The sequence below is a fragment of the Diplotaxodon limnothrissa genome, linkage group LG3 (genome assembly GCF_057381915.1).
Source record: "Diplotaxodon limnothrissa isolate DT_005_m linkage group LG3, D_limnothrissa_male_GT1.1, whole genome shotgun sequence".
Lineage (NCBI taxonomy): Eukaryota > Metazoa > Chordata > Actinopteri > Cichliformes > Cichlidae > Diplotaxodon > Diplotaxodon limnothrissa.
Window position 1 is genome coordinate 68,765,634 of NC_140598.1, and position 21,285 is coordinate 68,786,918.

General features: G+C 57.8%; 7 non-coding genes and 6 pseudogenes across 7 annotated transcripts; all 13 read left to right on the forward strand.

The window, feature by feature from the left end:
• The first annotated feature begins 423 nt into the window (after window positions 1-423).
• On the forward strand, window positions 424-542 carry LOC146637384 (5S ribosomal RNA; annotated as a pseudogene).
• Window positions 543-2,626: 2,084 nt separating this feature from the next.
• Window positions 2,627-2,745, forward strand: LOC146637385 (5S ribosomal RNA). The gene has a single exon (XR_014905573.1). It is a non-coding gene; the product is annotated as a 5S ribosomal RNA (ribosomal RNA).
• A 1,054-nt stretch (window positions 2,746-3,799) lies between these two features.
• On the forward strand, window positions 3,800-3,918 carry LOC146637386 (5S ribosomal RNA). The gene has a single exon (XR_014905918.1). It is a non-coding gene; the product is annotated as a 5S ribosomal RNA (ribosomal RNA).
• Window positions 3,919-4,900: 982 nt separating this feature from the next.
• On the forward strand, window positions 4,901-5,019 carry LOC146637387 (5S ribosomal RNA; annotated as a pseudogene).
• Window positions 5,020-7,453: 2,434 nt separating this feature from the next.
• On the forward strand, window positions 7,454-7,572 carry LOC146637388 (5S ribosomal RNA; annotated as a pseudogene).
• A 2,243-nt stretch (window positions 7,573-9,815) lies between these two features.
• Window positions 9,816-9,934, forward strand: LOC146637389 (5S ribosomal RNA; annotated as a pseudogene).
• A 1,463-nt stretch (window positions 9,935-11,397) lies between these two features.
• On the forward strand, window positions 11,398-11,506 carry LOC146637390 (5S ribosomal RNA; annotated as a pseudogene).
• A 746-nt stretch (window positions 11,507-12,252) lies between these two features.
• LOC146637391 (5S ribosomal RNA) lies at window positions 12,253-12,371 on the forward strand. Its single transcript, XR_014905919.1, has one exon. It is a non-coding gene; the product is annotated as a 5S ribosomal RNA (ribosomal RNA).
• A 746-nt stretch (window positions 12,372-13,117) lies between these two features.
• Window positions 13,118-13,236, forward strand: LOC146637392 (5S ribosomal RNA). The gene has a single exon (XR_014905920.1). It is a non-coding gene; the product is annotated as a 5S ribosomal RNA (ribosomal RNA).
• Window positions 13,237-15,397: 2,161 nt separating this feature from the next.
• Window positions 15,398-15,516, forward strand: LOC146637393 (5S ribosomal RNA). Its single transcript, XR_014905921.1, has one exon. It is a non-coding gene; the product is annotated as a 5S ribosomal RNA (ribosomal RNA).
• A 1,414-nt stretch (window positions 15,517-16,930) lies between these two features.
• LOC146637394 (5S ribosomal RNA) lies at window positions 16,931-17,049 on the forward strand. The gene has a single exon (XR_014905782.1). It is a non-coding gene; the product is annotated as a 5S ribosomal RNA (ribosomal RNA).
• Window positions 17,050-17,795: 746 nt separating this feature from the next.
• Window positions 17,796-17,914, forward strand: LOC146637395 (5S ribosomal RNA). The gene has a single exon (XR_014905510.1). It is a non-coding gene; the product is annotated as a 5S ribosomal RNA (ribosomal RNA).
• A 2,281-nt stretch (window positions 17,915-20,195) lies between these two features.
• LOC146637396 (5S ribosomal RNA) lies at window positions 20,196-20,314 on the forward strand (annotated as a pseudogene).
• The last annotated feature ends 971 nt before the right edge of the window (window positions 20,315-21,285 follow it).

A 21,285-nucleotide genomic window follows, 5' to 3' on the forward strand; every position in this document is an offset into this window, starting at 1 on the left:
CCTTATTTGCTATTGAGGCCACTTACACCACACCAGGGCCTGTGGCTCTGGCTTAGGCCACTTACACCACACCAGGGCCTGTGGCACTTGCTCAGGCCACTTACACCACACCAGGGCCTGTGGCTCTTGCTCAGGCCACTTACACCACACCAGGGCCTGTGGCACTGGCTGAGGCCACTTAGACCACACCAGGCCCTGTGCTGCTTGCTGTGGCCATGTACAACACACCAGGCCCTGTGCTGGTTCCTGAGGCCATCTTCAACAATCCAGGGCCTGTGCTGTTGGATAAATGCCAAACTAAGCCTTTGGGTTAGGGTATTATGCAAACATGCAGGTATGGTTATAGGATTGTCTTCGTAACTTCAGGTACTTGCCACCTAATCACTTGAATCCATAAATTGAGACATTGTGCTGGGGCCAGCAGCTTACGGCCATACCACCCTGAGCACGCCCGACCTCGTCTGATCTCGGAAGCTAAGCAGGGCTGGGCTTGGTTAGTACTCGGATGGGAGACTGCCTTGGAATACCTGGTGCTGTAAGCCTTTCATTTTCATGTCATTGAACCGCTTTTGATCCAGAGAAGGGGTGTATTAAAAGACCAAAAGCAGCTGCCCATTAATGAGGGCACATTAACGACATTGCTTTTGGCTCTTTTCCAATGTCTTGTGCTGCTAGCTGATGCCACCTACACCACACCAGGGCCTGAGTGACCGGCTGGGGCCACTTACACCACATCAGGGCCTGTGGCTCTGGCTGAGGCCACTTACACCACACCAGGGCCTGTGGCTGCTGGCTGAGGCCACCTACACCACACCAGGGCCTTAGTTGCTATTGAGGCCAATTACACCACACCAGGGTCTGTGGCTCTTGCTCAGGCCACTTACACCACACCAGGGCCTGTGGCACTGGCTGAGGCGACTTACACCACACCAGGGCCTGTGGCTGCTGGCTGAGGCCACTTACACCACACCAGGGCCTGTGGCTGCTGGCTGAGGCCACCTACACCCCACCAGGGCCTGTGGCTGCTGGCTGAGGCGACTTACACCACACCAGGGCCCTTTTGCTGCTGGCTGAGGCCACTTACACCACACCAGTGCCTGTGGCTTCTGGCTGAGGCGACTTACACCACACCAGGGCCTGTGGCTGCTGGCTGAGGCGACTTACACCACACCAGTGCCTGTGGCTCTTGCTCAGGCCACTCACATCACACCAGGCCCTGCGCTTCTGGCCGAGGCCATCTTCACCAAACCAGGCCCTGTGCTGCTAGCTGATGCCACCTACACCACACCAGGGCCTGAGTGACCGGCTGGGGCCACTTACACCACATCAGGGCCTGTGGCTCTGGCTGAGGCCACTTACACCACACCAGGGCCTGTGGCTGCTGGCTGAGGCCAGTTACACCACACCAGAGCCTGTGGCTGCTGGCTGAAGCCACTTACACCACACCAGGGCCTTAGTTGCTATTGAGGCCACTTACACCACACCAGGGCCTGTGGCTGCTGGCTGAGGCCACCTACACCACACCAGGGCCTGTGGCTGCTGGCTGAGGCGACTTACACCACACCAGGGCCCTTTTGCTGCTGGCTGAGGCCACTTACACCACACCAGTGCCTGTGGCTTCTGGCTGAGGCGACTTGCACCACACCAGGGCCTGTGGCTGCTGGCTGAGGCCACTTACACCACACCAGGGCCTGTGGCTCTTGCTCAGGCCACTCACATCACACCAGGCCCTGCGCTTCTGGCTGAGGCCATCTTCACCAAACCAGGCCCTGTGGCTCTTGCTCAGGCCACTTACACCACACCAGGGCCTTATTTGCTATTGAGGCCACTTACACCACACCAGAGCCTGTGGCTCTGGCTTAGGCCACTTACACCACACCAGGGCCTGTGGCACTTGCTCAGGCCACTTACACCACACCAGGGCCTGTGGCTCTTGCTCAGGCCACTTACACCACACCAGGGCCTGTGGCACTGGCTGAGGCCACTTAGACCACACCAGGGCCTGTGGCTGCTGGCTGAGGCCACTTACAACACACCAGGGCCTGTGGCTGCTGGCTGAGGCCACTTACACCAAACCAGGGCCTGTGGCTCTTGCTCAGGCCACTTACACCACACCAGGGCCTGTGGCTGCTGGCTGAGGCCACTTACAACACACCAGGGCCTGTGGCTGCTGGCTGAGGCCACTTACACCAAACCAGGGCCTGTGGCTCTTGCTCAGGCCACTTACACCACACCAGGACCTGTGGCTGCTGGCTGAGGCCACCTACACCACACCAGGGCCTGTGGCTGCTGGCTGAGGCCACTTACACCACACCAGGGCCTGTGGCTCTTGCTCAGGCCACTCACATCACACCAGGCCCTGCGCTTCTGGCCGAGGCCATCTTCACCAAACCAGGCCCTGTGCTGCTTGCTGTGGCCATGTACAACACACCAGGCCCTGTGCTGGTTCCTGAGGCCATCTTCAACAATCCAGGGCCTGTGCTGTTGGATAAATGCCAAACTGAGCCTTTGGGTTAGGGTATTATGCAAACATGCAGGTATGGTTATAGGATTGTCTTCGTAACTTCAGGTACTTGCCACCTAATCACTTGAATCCATAAATTGAGACATTGTGCTGGGGCCAGCAGCTTACGGCCATACCACCCTGAGCACGCCCGACCTCGTCTGATCTCGGAAGCTAAGCAGGGCTGGGCTTGGTTAGTACTTGGATGGGAGACTACCTGGGAATACCTGGTGCTGTAAGCCTTTCATTTTCATGTCATTGAACCGCTTTTGATCCAGAGAAGGGGTGTATTAAAAGACCAAAAGCAGCTGCCCATTAATGAGGGCACATTAACGACACTGCTTTTGGCTCTTTTCCAATGTCTTGTGCTGCTAGCTGATGCCACCTACACCACACCAGGGCCTGAGTGACCGGCTGGGGCCACTTACACCACATCAGGGCCTGTGGCTCTGGCTGAGGCCACTTACACCACACCAGGGCCTGTGGCTGCTGGCTGAGGCCACCTACACCACACCAGGGCCTTAGTTGCTATTGAGGCCAATTACACCACACCAGGGTCTGTGGCTCTTGCTCAGGCCACTTACACCACACCAGGGCCTGTGGCACTGGCTGAGGCCACTTACACCACACCAGGGCCTGTGGCTGCTGGCTGAGGCCACTTACACCACACAAGGGCCTGTGGCTGCTGGCTGAGGCCAGTTACACCACACCAGGGCCTTAGTTGCTATTGAGGCCACTTACACCACACCAGGGCCTGTGGCTCTTGCTCAGGCCACTCACATCACACCAGGCCCTGCGCTTCTGGCCGAGGCCATCTTCACCAAACCTGGCCCTCTGCTGCTATCTGTGGCCATGTACAACACACCAGGCCCTGTGCTGGTTCCTGAGGCCACTTACACCACACCAGTGCCTGTGGCTTCTGGCTGAGGCGACTTACACCACACCAGGGCCTGTGGCTGCTGGCTGAGGCCACTTACACCACACCAGGGTCTGTGGCTCTTGCTCAGGCCACTCACATCACACCAGGCCCTGCGCTTCTGGCCGAGGCCATCTTCACCAAACCTGGCCCTCTGCTGCTAGCTGTGGCCATGTACAACACACCAGGCCCTGTGCTGGTTCCTGAGGCCATCTTCAACAATCCAGGGCCTGTGCTGTTGGATAAATGCCAAACTAAGCCTTTGGGTTAGGGTATTATGCAAACATGCAGGTATGGTTATAGGATAGTCTTCGTAACTTCAGGTACTTGCCACCTAATCACTTGAATCCATAAATTGAGACATTGTGCTGGGGCCAGCAGCTTACGGCCATACCACCCTGAGCACGCCCGACCTCGTCTGATCTCGGAAGCTAAGCAGGGCTGGGCTTGGTTAGTACTTGGATGGGAGACTGCCTGGGAATACCTGGTGCTGTAAGCCTTTCATTTTCATGTCATTGAACCGCTTTTGATCCAGAGAAGGGGTGTATTAAAAGACCAAAAGCATCTGCCCATTAATGAGGGCACATTAACGACATTGCTTTTGGCTCTTTTCCAATGTCTTGTGCTGCTAGCTGATGCAACCTACACCACACAAGGGCCTGAGTGACCGGCTGGGGCCACTTACACCACATCAGGGCCTGTGGCTCTGGCTGAGGCCACTTACACCACACCAGGGCCTGTGGCTGCTGGCTGAGGCCACTTACACCACACCAGGGCCTGTGGCTGCTGGCTGAGGCCACCTACACCACACCAGGGCATTAGTTGCTATTGAGGCCAATTACACCACACCAGGGTCTGTGGCTCTTGCTCAGGCCACTTACACCACACCAGGGCCTGTGGCACTGGCTGAGGCCACTTACACCACACCAGGGCCTGTGGCTGCTGGCTGAGGCCACTTACACCACACCAGGGCCTGTGGCTGCTGGCTGAGGCCACTTACACCACACCAGGGCCTGTGGCTGCTGGCTGAGGCCACCTACACCACACCAGGGCCTGTGGCTGCTGACTGAGGCGACTTACACCACACCAGGGCCCTTTTGCTGCTGGCTGAGGCCACTTACACCACACCAGTGCCTGTGGCTTCTGGCTGAGGCGACTTACACCACACCAGGGCCTGTGGCTGCTGGCTGAGGCCACTTACACCACACCAGGGCCTGTGGCTCTTGCTCAGGCCACTCACATCACACCAGGCCCTGCGCTTCTGGCCGAGGCCATCTTCACCAAACCAGGCCCTGTGCTGCTTGCTGTGGCCATCTTCAACAATCCAGGGCCTGTGCTGTTGGATAAATGCCAAACTAAGCCTTTGGGTTAGGGTATTATGCAAACATGCAGGTATGGTTATAGGATTGTCTTCGTAACTTCAGGTACTTGCCACCTAATCACTTGAATCCATAAATTGAGACATTGTGCTGGGGCCAGCAGCTTACGGCCATACCACTCTGAGCACGCCCGACCTCGTCTGATCTCGGAAGCTAAGCAGGGCTGGGCTTGGTTAGTACTTGGATGGGAGACTGCCTGGGAATACCTTGTGCTGTAAGTCTTTCATTTTCATGTCATTGAACCGCTTTTGATCCAGAGAAGGGGTGTATTAAAAGACCAAAAGCAGCTGCCCATTAATGAGGGCACATTAACGACACTGCTTTTGGCTCTTTTCCAATGTCTTGTGCTGCTAGCTGAGGCCACTTACACCACACCAGGGCCTGTGGCTCTTGCTCAGGCCACTCACATCACACCAGGCCCTGCGCTTCTGGCCGAGGCCATCTTCACCAAACCAGGCCCTGTGGCTCTTGCTCAGGCCACTTACACCACACCAGGGCCTTATTTGCTATTGAGGCCACTTACACCACACCAGGGCCTGTGGCACTTGCTCAGGCCACTTACACCACACCAGGGCCCTTTTGCTGCTGGCTGAGGCCACTTACACCACACCAGTGCCTGTGGCTTCTGGCTGAGGCCACCTACACCACACCAGGGCCTGTGGCTGCTGGCTGAGGCCACCTACACCACACCAGGGCCTTAGTTGCTATTGAGGCCAATTACACCACACCAGGGTCTGTGGCTCTTGCTCAGGCCACTTACACCACACCAGGGCATTAGTTGCTATTGAGGCCAATTACACCACACCAGAGCCTGTGGCTGCTGGCTGAAGCCACTTACACCACACCAGGGCCTTAGTTGCTATTGAGGCCACTTACACCACACCAGGGCCTGTGGCTGCTGGCTGAGGCCACCTACACCACACCAGGGCCTGTGGCTGCTGGCTGAGGCGACTTACACCACACCAGGGCCCTTTTGCTGCTGGCTGAGGCCACTTACACCACACCAGTGCCTGTGGCTTCTGGCTGAGGCGACTTACACCACACCAGGGCCTGTGGCTGCTGGCTGAGGCCACTTACACCACACCAGGGCCTGTGGCTCTTGCTCAGGCCACTCACATCACACCAGGCCCTGCGCTTCTGGCTGAGGCCATCTTCACCAAACCAGGCCCTGTGGCTCTTGCTCAGGCCACTTACACCACACCAGGGCCTTATTTGCTATTGAGGCCACTTACACCACACCAGGGCCTGTGGCTCTGGCTTAGGCCACTTACACCACACCAGGGCCTGTGGCACTTGCTCAGGCCACTTACACCACACCAGGGCCTGTGGCTCTTGCTCAGGCCACTTACACCACACCAGGGCCTGTGGCACTGGCTGAGGCCACTTAGACCACACCAGGGCCTGTGGCTGCTGGCTGAGGCCACCTACACCACACCAGGGCATTAGTTGCTATTGAGGCCAATTACACCACACCAGGGTCTGTGGCTCTTGCTCAGGCCACTTACACCACACCAGGGCCTGTGGCACTGGCTGAGGCCACTTACACCACACCAGGGCCTGTGGCTGCTGGCTGAGGCCACTTACACCACACCAGGGCCTGTGGCTGCTGGCTGAGGCCACTTACACCACACCAGGGCCTGTGGCTGCTGGCTGAGGCCACCTACACCACACCAGGGCCTGTGGCTGCTGACTGAGGCGACTTACACCACACCAGGGCCCTTTTGCTGCTGGCTGAGGCCACTTACACCACACCAGTGCCTGTGGCTTCTGGCTGAGGCGACTTACACCACACCAGGCCCTGCGCTTCTGGCCGAGGCCATCTTCACCAAACCTGGCCCTCTGCTGCTAGCTGTGGCCATGTACAACACACCAGGCCCTGTGCTGGTTCCTGAGGCCACTTACACCACACCAGTGCCTGTGGCTTCTGGCTGAGGCGACTTACACCACACCAGGGCCTGTGGCTGCTGGCTGAGGCCACTTACACCACACCAGGGCCTGTGGCTCTTGCTCAGGCCACTCACATCACACCAGGCCCTGCGCTTCTGGCCGAGGCCATCTTCACCAAACCAGGCCCTGTGGCTCTTGCTCAGGCCACTTACACCACACCAGGGCCTTATTTGCTATTGAGGCCACTTACACCACACCAGGGCCTGTGGCTCTGGCTTAGGTCACTTACACCACACCAGGGCCTGTGGCACTTGCTCAGGCCACTTACACCACACCAGGGCCTGTGGCTGCTGGCTGAGGCCACTTACACCACACCAGGGCCTATGGCTCTTGCTCAGGCCACTTACACCACACCAGGGCCTGTGGCTGCTGGCTGAGGCCACTTACAACACACCAGGGCCTGTGGCTGCTGGCTGAGGCCACTTACACCAAACCAGGGCCTGTGGCTGCTTGCTGAGGCCATCTTCACCATACCAGGCCCTGTGCTGCTTGCTGTGGCCATGTAAAACACACCAGGTCCTGTGCTGGTTCTTGAGGCCATCTTCAACAATCCAGGGCCTGTGCTGTTGGATAAATGCCAAACTGAGCCTTTGGGTTAGGGTATTATGCAAACATGCAGGTATGGTTATAGGATTGTCTTCGTAACTTCAGGTACTTGCCACCTAATCACTTGAATCCATAAATTGAGACATTGTGCTGGGGCCAGCAGCTTACGGCCATACCACCCTGAGCACCCCCGACCTCGTCTGATCTCCTAAGCTAAGCAGGGCTGGGCTTGGTTAGTACTTGGATGGGAGACTGCCTGGGAATACCTGGTGCTGTAAGCCTTTCATTTTCATGTCATTGAACCGCTTTTGATCCAGAGAAGGGGTGTATTAAAAGACCAAAAGCAGCTCCCCATTAATGAGGGCACATTAACGACATTGCTTTTGGCTGTTTTCCAATATCTTGTGCTGCTAGCTGATGCCACCTACACCACACCAGGGCCTGAGTGACCGGCTGGGGCCACATACACCACATCAGGGCCTGTGGCTGCTGGCTGAGGCCACTTACACCACACCAGGGCCTGTGGCTGCTGGCTGAGGCCACCTACACCACACCAGGGCCTTAGTTGCTATTGAGGCCAATTACACCACACCAGGGTCTGTGGCTCTTGCTCAGGCCACTTACACCACACCAGGGCATTAGTTGCTATTGAGGCCAATTACACCACACCAGGGTCTGTGGCTCTTGCTCAGGCCACTTACACCACACCAGGGCCTGTGGCACTGGCTGAGGCCACTTACACCACACCAGGGCCTGTGGCACTGGCTGAGGCCACTTAGACCACACCAGGGCCTGTGGCTGCTGGCTGAGGCCACCTACACCACACCAGGGCATTAGTTGCTATTGAGGCCAATTACACCACACCAGGGTCTGTGGCTCTTGCTCAGGCCACTTACACCACACCAGGGCCTGTGGCACTGGCTGAGGCCACTTACACCACACCAGGGCCTGTGGCTGCTGGCTGAGGCCACTTACACCACACCAGGGCCTGTGGCTGCTGGCTGAGGCCACTTACACCACACCAGGGCCTGTGGCTGCTGGCTGAGGCCACCTACACCACACCAGGGCCTGTGGCTGCTGACTGAGGCGACTTACACCACACCAGGGCCCTTTTGCTGCTGGCTGAGGCCACTTACACCACACCAGTGCCTGTGGCTTCTGGCTGAGGCGACTTACACCACACCAGGCCCTGCGCTTCTGGCCGAGGCCATCTTCACCAAACCTGGCCCTCTGCTGCTAGCTGTGGCCATGTACAACACACCAGGGCCCTTTTGCTGCTGGCTGAGGCCACTTACACCACACCAGTGCCTGTGGCTTCTGGCTGAGGCGACTTACACCACACCAGGGCCTGTGGCTGCTGGCTGAGGCCACTTACACCACACCAGGGCCTGTGGCTCTTGCTCAGGCCACTCACATCACACCAGGCCCTGCGCTTCTGGCTGAGGCCATCTTCACCAAACCAGGGCCTGTGGCTGCTGACTGAGGCGACTTACACCACACCAGGGCCCTTTTGCTGCTGGCTGAGGCCACCTACACCCCACCAGGGCCTGTGGCTGCTGGCTGAGGAGACTTACACCACACCAGGGCCCTTTTGCTGCTGGCTGAGGCCACTTACACCACACCAGTGCCTGTGGCTTCTGGCTGAGGCGACTTACACCACACCAGGCCCTGCGCTTCTGGCCGAGGCCATCTTCACCAAACCTGGCCCTCTGCTGCTAGCTGTGGCCATGTACAACACACCAGGCCCTGTGCTGGTTCCTGAGGCCACTTACACCACACCAGTGCCTGTGGCTTCTGGCTGAGGCGACTTACACCACACCAGGGCCTGTGGCTGCTGGCTGAGGCCACTTACACCACACCAGGGCCTGTGGCTCTTGCTCAGGCCACTCACATCACACCAGGCCCTGCGCTTCTGGCCGAGGCCATCTTCACCAAACCAGGCCCTGTGGCTCTTGCTCAGGCCACTTACACCACACCAGGGCCTTATTTGCTATTGAGGCCACTTACACCACACCAGGGCCTGTGGCTCTGGCTTAGGTCACTTACACCACACCAGGGCCTGTGGCACTTGCTCAGGCCACTTACACCACACCAGGGCCTGTGGCTGCTGGCTGAGGCCACTTACACCACACCAGGGCCTGTGGCTCTTGCTCAGGCCACTTACACCACACCAGGGCCTGTGGCACTGGCTGAGGCCACTTAGACCACACCAGGGCCTGTGGCTGCTGGCTGAGGCCACTTACACCAAACCAGGGCCTGTGGCTGCTTGCTGAGGCCATCTTCACCATACCAGGCCCTGTGCTGCTTGCTGTGGCCATGTAAAACACACCAGGTCCTGTGCTGGTTCTTGAGGCCATCTTCAACAATCCAGGGCCTGTGCTGTTGGATAAATGCCAAACTGAGCCTTTGGGTTAGGGTATTATGCAAACATGCAGGTATGGTTATAGGATTGTCTTCGTAACTTCAGGTACTTGCCACCTAATCACTTGAATCCATAAATTGAGACATTGTGCTGGGGCCAGCAGCTTACGGCCATACCACCCTGAGCACCCCCGACCTCGTCTGATCTCGTAAGCTAAGCAGGGCTGGGCTTGGTTAGTACTTGGATGGGAGACTGCCTGGGAATACCTGGTGCTGTAAGCCTTTCATTTTCATGTCATTGAACCGCTTTTGATCCAGAGAAGGGGTGTATTAAAAGACCAAAAGCAGCTCCCCATTAATGAGGGCACATTAACGACATTGCTTTTGGCTGTTTTCCAATGTCTTGTGCTGCTAGCTGATGCCACCTACACCACACCAGGGCCTGAGTGACCGGCTGGGGCCACATACACCACATCAGGGCCTGTGGCTGCTGGCTGAGGCCACTCACATCACACCAGGCCCTGCGCTTCTGGCCGAGGCCATCTTCACCAAACCAGGCCCTGTGCTGCTTGCTGTGGCCATGTACAACACACCAGGCCCTGTGCTGGTTCCTGAGGCCATCTTCAACAATCCAGGGCCTGTGCTGTTGGATAAATGCCAAACTGAGCCTTTGGGTTAGGGTATTATGCAAACATGCAGGTATGGTTATAGGATTGTCTTCGTAACTTCAGGTACTTGCCACCTAATCACTTGAATCCATAAATTGAGACATTGTGCTGGGGCCAGCACTTACACCACACCAGGGCCTGTGGCTCTTGCTCAGGCCACTTACACCACATCAGGGCCTGTGGCTCTGGCTGAGGCCACTTACACCACACCAGGGCCTGTGGCTGCTGGCTGAGGCCACTTACACCACACCAGGGCCTGTGGCTGCTGGCTGAAGCCACTTACACCACACCAGGGCCTTAGTTGCTATTGAGGCCACTTACACCACACCAGGGCCTGTGGCTGCTGGCTGAGGCCACCTACACCACACCAGGGCATTAGTTGCTATTGAGGCCAATTACACCACACCAGGGTCTGTGGCTCTTGCTCAGGCCACTTACACCACACCAGGGCCTGTGGCACTGGCTGAGGCCACTTACACCACACCAGGGCCTGTGGCTGCTGGCTGAGGCCACTTACACCACACCAGGGCCTGCGGCTGCTGGCTGAGGCCACTTACACCACACCAGGGCCTGTGGCTGCTGGCTGAGGCCACCTACACCACACCAGGGCCTGTGGCTGCTGACTGAGGCGACTTACACCACACCAGGGCCCTTTTGCTGCTGGCTGAGGCCACTTACACCACACCAGTGCCTGTGGCTTCTGGCTGAGGCGACTTACACCACACCAGGGCCTGTGGCTGCTGGCTGAGGCCACTTACACCACACCAGGGCCTGTGGCTCTTGCTCAGGCCACTCACATCACACCAGGCCCTGCGCTTCTGGCCGAGGCCATCTTCACCAAACCAGGCCCTGTGCTGCTTGCTGTGGCCATGTACAACACACCAGGCCCTGTGCTGGTTCCTGAGGCCATCTTCAACAATCCAGGGCCTGTGCTGTTGGATAAATGCCAAACTGAGCCTTTGGGTTAGGGTATTATGCAAACATGCAGGTATGGTTATAGGATTGTCTTCGTAACTTCAGGTACTTGCCACCTAATCACTTGAATCCATAAATTGAGACATTGTGCTGGGGCCAGCAGCTTACGGCCATACCACCCTGAGCACACCCGACCTCGTCTGATCTCGGAAGCTAAGCAGGGCTGGGCTTGGTTAGTACTTGGATGGGGGAATACCTGGTGCTGTAAGCCTTTCATTTTCATGTCATTGAACCGCTTTTGATCCAGAGAAGGTGTGTAATAAAAGACCAAAAGCAGCTCCCCATTAATGAGGGCACATTAACGACATTGCTTTTGGCTGTTTTCCAATGTCTTGTGCTGCTAGCTGATGCCACCTACACCACACCAGGGCCTGAGTGACCGGCTGGGGCCACTTACACCACATCAGGGCCTGTGGCTGCTGGCTGACGCCACGTACACCACACCAGGGCCTGTGGCTGCTGGCTGAGGCCACCTACACCACACCAGGGCCTGTGGCTGCTGACTGAGGCGACTTACACCACACCAGGGCCCTTTTGCTGCTGGCTGAGGCCACTTACACCACACCAGTGCCTGTGGCTTCTGGCTGAGGCGACTTACACCACACCAGGGCCTGTGGCTGCTGGCTGAGGCCACTTACACCACACCAGGGCCTGTGGCTCTTGCTCAGGCCACTCACATCACACCAGGCCCTGCGCTTCTGGCCGAGGCCATCTTCACCAAACCAGGCCCTGTGCTGCTTGCTGTGGCCATGTACAACACACCAGGCCCTGTGCTGGTTCCTGAGGCCATCTTCAACAATCCAGGGCCTGTGCTGTTGGATAAATGCCAAACTGAGCCTTTGGGTTAGGGTATTATGCAAACATGCAGGTATGGTTATAGGATTGTCTTCGTAACTTCAGGTACTTGCCACCTAATCACTTGAATCCATAAATTGAGACATTGTGCTGGGGCCAGCAGCTTACGGCCATACCACCCTGAGCACGCCCGACCTCGTCTGATCTCGGAAGCTAAGCAGGGCTGGGCTTGGTTAGTACTTGGATGGGAGACTGCCTGGGAATACCTGGTGCTGTAAGCCTTTCATTTTCATGTCATTGAACCGCTTTTGATCCAGAGAAGGTGTGTATTAAAAGACCAAAAGCAGCTCCCCATTAATGAGGGCACATTAACGACATTGCTTTTGGCTGTTTTCCAATGTCTTGTGCTGCTAGCTGATGCCACCTACACCACACCAGGGCCTGAGTGACCGGCTGGGGCCACTTACACCACATCAGGGCCTGTGGCTGCTGGCTGAGGCCACGTACACCACACCAGGGCCTGTGGCTGCTGGCTGAGGCCACCTACACCACACCAGGGCCTGTGGCTGCTGACTGAGGCGACTTACACCACACCAGGGCCCTTTTGCTGCTGGCTGAGGCCACTTACACCACACCAGTGCCTGTGGCTTCTGGCTGAGGCGACTTACACCACACCAGGGCCTGTGGCTGCTGGCTGAGGCCACTTACACCACACCAGGGCCTGTGGCTCTTGCTCAGGCCACTCACATCACACCAGGCCCTGCGCTTCTGGCCGAGGCCATCTTCACCAAACCAGGCCCTGTGCTGCTTGCTGTGGCCATGTACAACACACCAGGCCCTGTGCTGGTTCCTGAGGCCATCTTCAACAATCCAGGGCCTGTGCTGTTGGATAAATGCCAAACTGAGCCTTTGGGTTAGGGTATTATGCAAACATGCAGGTATGGTTATAGGATTGTCTTCGTAACTTCAGGTACTTGCCACCTAATCACTTGAATCCATAAATTGAGACATTGTGCTGGGGCCAGCAGCTTACGGCCATACCACCCTGAGCACGCCCGACCTCGTCTGATCTCGGAAGCTAAGCAGGGCTGGGCTTGGTTAGTACTTGGATGGGAGACTGCCTGGGAATACCTGGTGCTGTAAGCCTTTCATTTTCATGTCATTGAACCGCTTTTGATCCAGAGAAGGTGTGTATTAAAAGACCAAAAGCAGCTCCCCATTAATGAGGGCACATTAACGACATTGCTTTTGGCTCTTTTCCAATGTCTTGTGCTGCTAGCTGATGCCACCTACACCACACCAGGGCCTGAGTGACCGGCTGGGGCCACTTACACCACATCAGGGCCTGTGGCTCTGGCTGAGGCCACTTACACCACACCAGGGCCTGTGGCTGCTGGCTGAGGCCAGTTACACCACACCAGAGCCTGTGGCTGCTGGCTGAAGCCACTTACACCACACCAGGGCCTTAGTTGCTATTGAGGCCACTTACACCACACCAGGGCCTGTGGCTGCTGGCTGAGGCCACCTACACCACACCAGGGCCTGTGGCTGCTGGCTGAGGCGACTTACACCACACCAGCGCCTGTGGCTGCTGGCTGAGGCCACTTACACCACACCAGGGCCTGTGGCTCTTGCTCAGGCCACTCACATCACACCAGGCCCTGCGCTTCTGGCTGAGGCCATCTTCACCAAACCAGGCCCTGTGGCTCTTGCTCAGGCCACTTACACCACACCAGGGCCATATTTGCTATTGAGGCCACTTACACCACACCAGGGCCTGTGGCTCTGGCTTAGGCCACTTACACCACACCAGGGCCTGTGGCACTTGCTCAGGCCACTTACACCACACCAGGGCCTGTGGCTCTTGCTCAGGCCACTTACACCACACCAGGGCCTGTGGCACTGGCTGAGGCGACTTACACCACACCAGGGCCTGTGGCTGCTGGCTGAGGCCACTTACACCACACCAGGGCCTGTGGCTGCTGGCTGAGGCCACCTACACCCCACCAGGGCCTGTGGCTGCTGGCTGAGGCGACTTACACCACACCAGGGCCCTTTTGCTGCTGGCTGAGGCCACTTACACCACACCAGTGCCTGTGGCTTCTGGCTGAGGCGACTTACACCACACCAGGGCCTGTGGCTGCTGGCTGAGGCGACTTACACCACACCAGTGCCTGTGGCTCTTGCTCAGGCCACTCACATCACACCAGGCCCTGCGCTTCTGGCCGAGGCCATCTTCACCAAACCAGGCCCTGTGCTGCTAGCTGATGCCACCTACACCACACCAGGGCCTGAGTGACCGGCTGGGGCCACTTACACCACAGCAGGGCCTGTGGCTCTGGCTGAGGCCACTTACACCACACCAGGGCCTGTGGCTGCTGGCTGAGGCCAGTTACACCACACCAGAGCCTGTGGCTGCTGGCTGAAGCCACTTACACCACACCAGGGCCTTAGTTGCTATTGAGGCCACTTACACCACACCAGGGCCTGTGGCTGCTGGCTGAGGCCACCTACACCACACCAGGGCCTGTGGCTGCTGGCTGAGGCGACTTACACCACACCAGGGCCCTTTTGCTGCTGGCTGAGGCCACTTACACCACACCAGTGCCTGTGGCTTCTGGCTGAGGCGACTTGCACCACACCAGGGCCTGTGGCTGCTGGCTGAGGCCACTTACACCACACCAGGGCCTGTGGCTCTTGCTCAGGCCACTCACATCACACCAGGCCCTGCGCTTCTGGCTGAGGCCATCTTCACCAAACCAGGCCCTGTGGCTCTTGCTCAGGCCACTTACACCACACCAGGGCCTTATTTGCTATTGAGGCACCTTACACCACACCAGGGCCTGTGGCTCTGGCTTAGGCCACTTACACCACACCAGGGCCTGTGGCACTGGCTGAGGCCACTTAGACCACACCAGGGCCTGTGGCTGCTGGCTGAGGCCACTTAGACCACACCAGGGCCTGTGGCTGCTGGCTGAGGCCACTTACAACACACCAGGGCCTGTGGCTCTTGCTCAGGCCACTCATATCACACCAGGCCCTGTGCTTCTGGCCGAGGCCATCTTCACCAAACCAGGCCCTGTGCTGCTTGCTGTGGCCATGTACAATACACCAGGCCCTGTGCTGGTTCCTGAGGCCATCTTCAACAATCCAGGGCCTGTGCTGTTGGATAAATGCCAAACTGAGCCTTTGGGTTAGGGTATTATGCAAACATGCAGGTATGGTTATAGGATTGTCTTCGTAACTTCAGGTACTTGCCACCTCATCACTTGAATCCATAAATTGAGACATTGTGCTGGGGCCAGCAGCTTACGGCCATACCACCCTGAGCACGCCCGACCTCGTCTGATCTCGGAAGCTAAGCAGGGCTGGGCTTGGTTAGTACTTGGATGGGAGACTGCCTGGGAATACCTGGTGCTGTAAGCCTTTCATTTTCATGTCATTGAACCGCTTTTGATCCAGAGAAGGGGTGTATTAAAAGACCAAAAGCAGCTCCCCATTAATGAGGGCACATTAACGACATTGCTTTTGGCTGTTTTCCAATGTCTTGTGCTGCTAGCTGATGCCACCTACACCACACCAGGGCCTGAGTGACCGGCTGGGGCCACTTACACCACATCAGGGCCTGTGGCTGCTGGCTGAGGCCACTTACACCACACCAGGGCCTGTGGCTGCTGGCTGAGGCCACCTACACCACACCAGGGCCTTAGTTGCTATTGAGGCCAATTACACCACACCAGGGCCTGTGGCACTTGCTCAGGCCACTTACACCACACCAGGGCCTGTGGCTTCTGGCTGAGGCCACCTACACCACACCAGGGCCTGTGGCTGCTGGCTGAGGCCACTTACAACACACCAGGGCCTGTGGCTCTTGCTCAGGCCACTTACACCACACCAGGGCCTGTGGCTCTTGCTCAGGCCACTTACACCACATCAGGGCCTGTGGCTCTGGCTGAGGCCACTTACACCACACCAGGGCCTGTGGCTGCTGGCTGAGGCCACTTACACCACACCAGGGCCTGTGGCTGCTGGCTGAAGCCACTTACACCACACCAGGGCCTTAGTTGCTATTGAGGCCACTTACACCACACCAGGGCCTGTGGCTGCTGGCTGAGGCCACCTACACCACACCAGGGCATTAGTTGCTATTGAGGCCAATTACACCACACCAGGGTCTGTGGCTCTTGCTCAGGCCACTTACACCACACCAGGGCCTGTGGCACTGGCTGAGGCCACTTACACCACACCAGGGCCTGTGGCTGCTGGCTGAGGCCACTTACACCACACCAGGGCCTGTGGCTGCTGGCTGAGGCCACTTACACCACACCAGGGCCTGTGGCTGCTGGCTGAGGCCACCTACACCACACCAGGGCCTGTGGCTGCTGACTGAGGCGACTTACACCACACCAGGGCCCTTTTGCTGCTGGCTGAGGCCACTTACACCACACCAGTGCCTGTGGCTTCTGGCTGAGGCGACTTACACCACACCAGGGCCTGTGGCTGCTGGCTGAGGCCACTTACACCACACCAGGGCCTGTGGCTCTTGCTCAGGCCACTCACATCACACCAGGCCCTGCGCTTCTGGCCGAGGCCATCTTCACCAAACCAGGCCCTGTGCTGCTTGCTGTGGCCATGTACAACACACCAGGCCCTGTGCTGGTTCCTGAGGCCATCTTCAACAATCCAGGGCCTGTGCTGTTGGATAAATGCCAAACTGAGCCTTTGGGTTAGGGTATTATGCAAACATGCAGGTATGGTTATAGGATTGTCTTCGTAACTTCAGGTACTTGCCACCTAATCACTTGAATCCATAAATTGAGACATTGTGCTGGGGCCAGCAGCTTACGGCCATACCACCCTGAGCACACCCGACCTCGTCTGATCTCGGAAGCTAAGCAGGGCTGGGCTTGGTTAGTACTTGGATGGGAGACTGCCTGGGAATACCTGGTGCTGTAAGCCTTTCATTTTCATGTCATTGAACCGCTTTTGATCCAGAGAAGGTGTGTATTAAAAGACCAAAAGCAGCTCCCCATTAATGAGGGCACATTAACGACATTGCTTTTGGCTGTTTTCCAATGTCTTGTGCTGCTAGCTGATGCCACCTACACCACACCAGGGCCTGAGTGACCGGCTGGGGCCACTTACACCACATCAGGGCCTGTGGCTGCTGGCTGACGCCACGTACACCACACCAGGGCCTGTGGCTGCTGGCTGAGGCCACCTACACCACACCAGGGCCTGTGGCTGCTGACTGAGGCGACTTACACCACACCAGGGCCCTTTTGCTGCTGGCTGAGGCCACTTACACCACACCAGTGCCTGTGGCTTCTGGCTGAGGCGACTTACACCACACCAGGGCCTGTGGCTGCTGGCTGAGGCCACTTACACCACACCAGGGCCTGTGGCTCTTGCTCAGGCCACTCACATCACACCAGGCCCTGCGCTTCTGGCCGAGGCCATCTTCACCAAACCAGGCCCTGTGCTGCTTGCTGTGGCCATGTACAACACACCAGGCCCTGTGCTGGTTCCTGAGGCCATCTTCAACAATCCAGGGCCTGTGCTGTTGGATAAATGCCAAACTGAGCCTTTGGGTTAGGGTATTATGCAAACATGCAGGTATGGTTATAGGATTGTCTTCGTAACTTCAGGTACTTGCCACCTAATCACTTGAATCCATAAATTGAGACATTGTGCTGGGGCCAGCAGCTTACAGCCATACCACCCTGAGCACGCCCGACCTCGTCTGATCTCGGAAGCTAAGCAGGGCTGGGCTTGGTTAGTACTTGGATGGGAGACTGCCTGGGAATACCTGGTGCTGTAAGCCTTTCATTTTCATGTCATTGAACCGCTTTTGATCCAGAGAAGGGGTGTATTAAAAGACCAAAAGCAGCTCCCCATTAATGAGGGCACATTAACGACATTGCTTTTGGCTCTTTTCCAATGTCTTGTGCTGCTAGCTGATGCCACCTACACCACACCAGGGCCTGAGTGACCGGCTGGGGCCACTTACACCACATCAGGGCCTGTGGCTGCTGGCTGAGGCCACTTACACCACACCAGGGCCTGTGGCTGCTGGCTGAGGCCACCTACACCACACCAGGGCCTTAGTTGCTATTGAGGCCAATTACACCACACCAGGGTCTGTGGCTCTTGCTCAGGCCACTTACACCACACCAGGGCCTGTGGCACTGGCTGAGGCCACTTACAACACACCAGGGCCTGTGGCTCTTGCTCAGGCCACTCATATCACACCAGGCCCTGTGCTTCTGGCTGAGGCCACTTACACCACACCAGGGCCTGTGGCTGCTGGCTGAGGCCAGTTACACCACACCAGAGCTTGTGGCTGCTGGCTGAAGCCACTTACACCACACCAGGGCCTTAGTTGCTATTGAGGCCAATTACACCACACCAGGGTCTGTGGCTCTTGCTCAGGCCACTTACACCACACCAGGGCCTGTGGCACTGGCTGAGGCGACTTACACCACACCAGGGCCTGTGGCTGCTGGCTGAGGCCACTTACACCACACCAGGGCCTGTGGCTGCTGGCTGAGGCCACCTACACCCCACCAGGGCCTGTGGCTGCTGGCTGAGGCGACTTACACCACACCAGGGCCCTTTTGCTGCTGGCTGAGGCCACTTACACCACACCAGTGCCTGTGGCTTCTGGCTGAGGCGACTTACACCACACCAGGGCCTGTGGCTGCTGGCTGAGGCCACTTACACCACACCAGGGCCTGTGGCTCTTGCTCAGGCCACTTACACCACACCAGGGCCTGTGGCACTGGCTGAGGCGACTTACACCACACCAGGGCCTGTGGCTGCTGGCTGAGGCCACTTACACCACACCAGGGCCTGTGGCTGCTGGCTGAGGCCACTTACACCACACCAGGGCCTGTGGCTGCTGGCTGAGGCCACTTACACCACACCAGGGCCTGTGGCTCTTGCTCAGGCCACTCACATCACACCAGGCCCTGCGCTTCTGGCCGAGGCCATCTTCACCAAACCAGGCCCTGTGGCTCTTGCTCAGGCCACTTACACCACACCAGGGCCTTATTTGCTATTGAGGCCAATTACACCACACCAGGGTCTGTGGCTCTTGCTCAGGCCACTTACACCACACCAGGGCCTGTGGCACTGGCTGAGGCCACTTACACCACACCAGGGCCTGTGGCTGCTGGCTGAGGCCACTTACACCACACCAGGGCCTGTGGCTGCTGGCTGAGGCCACCTACACCACACCAGGGCCTGTGGCTGCTGACTGAGGCGACTTACACCACACCAGGGCCCTTTTGCTGCTGGCTGAGGCCACTTACACCACACCAGTGCCTGTGGCTTCTGGCTGAGGCGACTTACACCACACCAGGGCCTGTGGCTGCTGGCTGAGGCCACTTACACCACACCAGGGCCTGTGGCTCTTGCTCAGGCCACTCACATCACACCAGCCCCTGCGCTTCTGGCCGAGGCCATCTTCACCAAACCAGGCCCTGTGGCTCTTGCTCAGGCCACTTACACCACACCAGGGCCTTATTTGCTATTGAGGCCACTTACACCACACCAGGGCCTGTGGCTCTGGCTTAGGTCACTTACACCACACCAGGGCCTGTGGCACTTGCTCAGGCCACTTACACCACACCAGGGCCTGTGGCTGCTGGCTGAGGCCACTTACACCACACCAGGGCCTATGGCTCTTGCTCAGGCCACTTACACCACACCAGGGCCTGTGGCACTGGCTGAGGCCACTTAGACCACACCAGGGCCTGTGGCTGCTGGCTGAGGCCACTTACAACACACCAGGGCCTGTGGCTGCTGGCTGAGGCCACTTACACCAAACCAGGGCCTGTGGCTGCTTGCTGAGGCCATCTTCACCATACCAGGCCCTGTGCTGCTTGCTGTGGCCATGTAAAACACACCAGGTCCTGTGCTGGTTCTTGAGGCCATCTTCAACAATCCAGGGCCTGTGCTGTTGGATAAATGCCAAACTGAGCCTTTGGGTTAGGGTATTATGCAAACATGCAGGTATGGTTATAGGATTGTCTTCGTAACTTCAGGTACTTGCCACCTAATCACTTGAATCCATAAATTGAGACATTGTGCTGGGGCCAGCAGCTTACGGCCATACCACCCTGAGCACCCCCGACCTCGTCTGATCTCCTAAGCTAAGCAGGGCTGGGCTTGGTTAGTACTTGGATGGGAGACTGCCTGGGAATACCTGGTGCTGTAAGCCTTTCATTTTCATGTCATTGAACCGCTTTTGATCCAGAGAAGGGGTGTATTAAAAGACCAAAAGCAGCTCCCCATTAATGAGGGCACATTAACGACATTGCTTTTGGCTGTTTTCCAATGTCTTGTGCTGCTAGCTGATGCCACCTACACCACACCAGGGCCTGAGTGACCGGCTGGGGCCACATACACCACATCAGGGCCTGTGGCTGCTGGCTGAGGCCACTTACACCACACCAGGGCCTGTGGCTGCTGGCTGAGGCCACCTACACCACACCAGGGCCTTAGTTGCTATTGAGGCCAATTACACCACACCAGGGTCTGTGGCTCTTGCTCAGGCCACTTACACCACACCAGGGCATTAGTTGCTATTGAGGCCAATTACACCACACCAGGGTCTGTGGCTCTTGCTCAGGCCACTTACACCACACCAGGGCCTGTGGCACTGGCTGAGGCCACTTACACCACACCAGGGCCTGTGGCACTGGCTGAGGCCACTTAGACCACACCAGGGCCTGTGGCTGCTGGCTGAGGCCACCTACACCACACCAGGGCATTAGTTGCTATTGAGGCCAATTACACCACACCAGGGTCTGTGGCTCTTGCTCAGGCCACTTACACCACACCAGGGCCTGTGGCACTGGCTGAGGCCACTTACACCACACCAGGGCCTGTGGCTGCTGGCTGAGGCCACTTACACCACACCAGGGCCTGTGGCTGCTGGCTGAGGCCACTTACACCACACCAGGGCCTGTGGCTGCTGGCTGAGGCCACCTACACCACACCAGGGCCTGTGGCTGCTGACTGAGGCGACTTACACCACACCAGGGCCCTTTTGCTGCTGGCTGAGGCCACTTACACCACACCAGTGCCTGTGGCTTCTGGCTGAGGCGACTTACACCACACCAGGCCCTGCGCTTCTGGCCGAGGCCATCTTCACCAAACCTGGCCCTCTGCTGCTAGCTGTGGCCATGT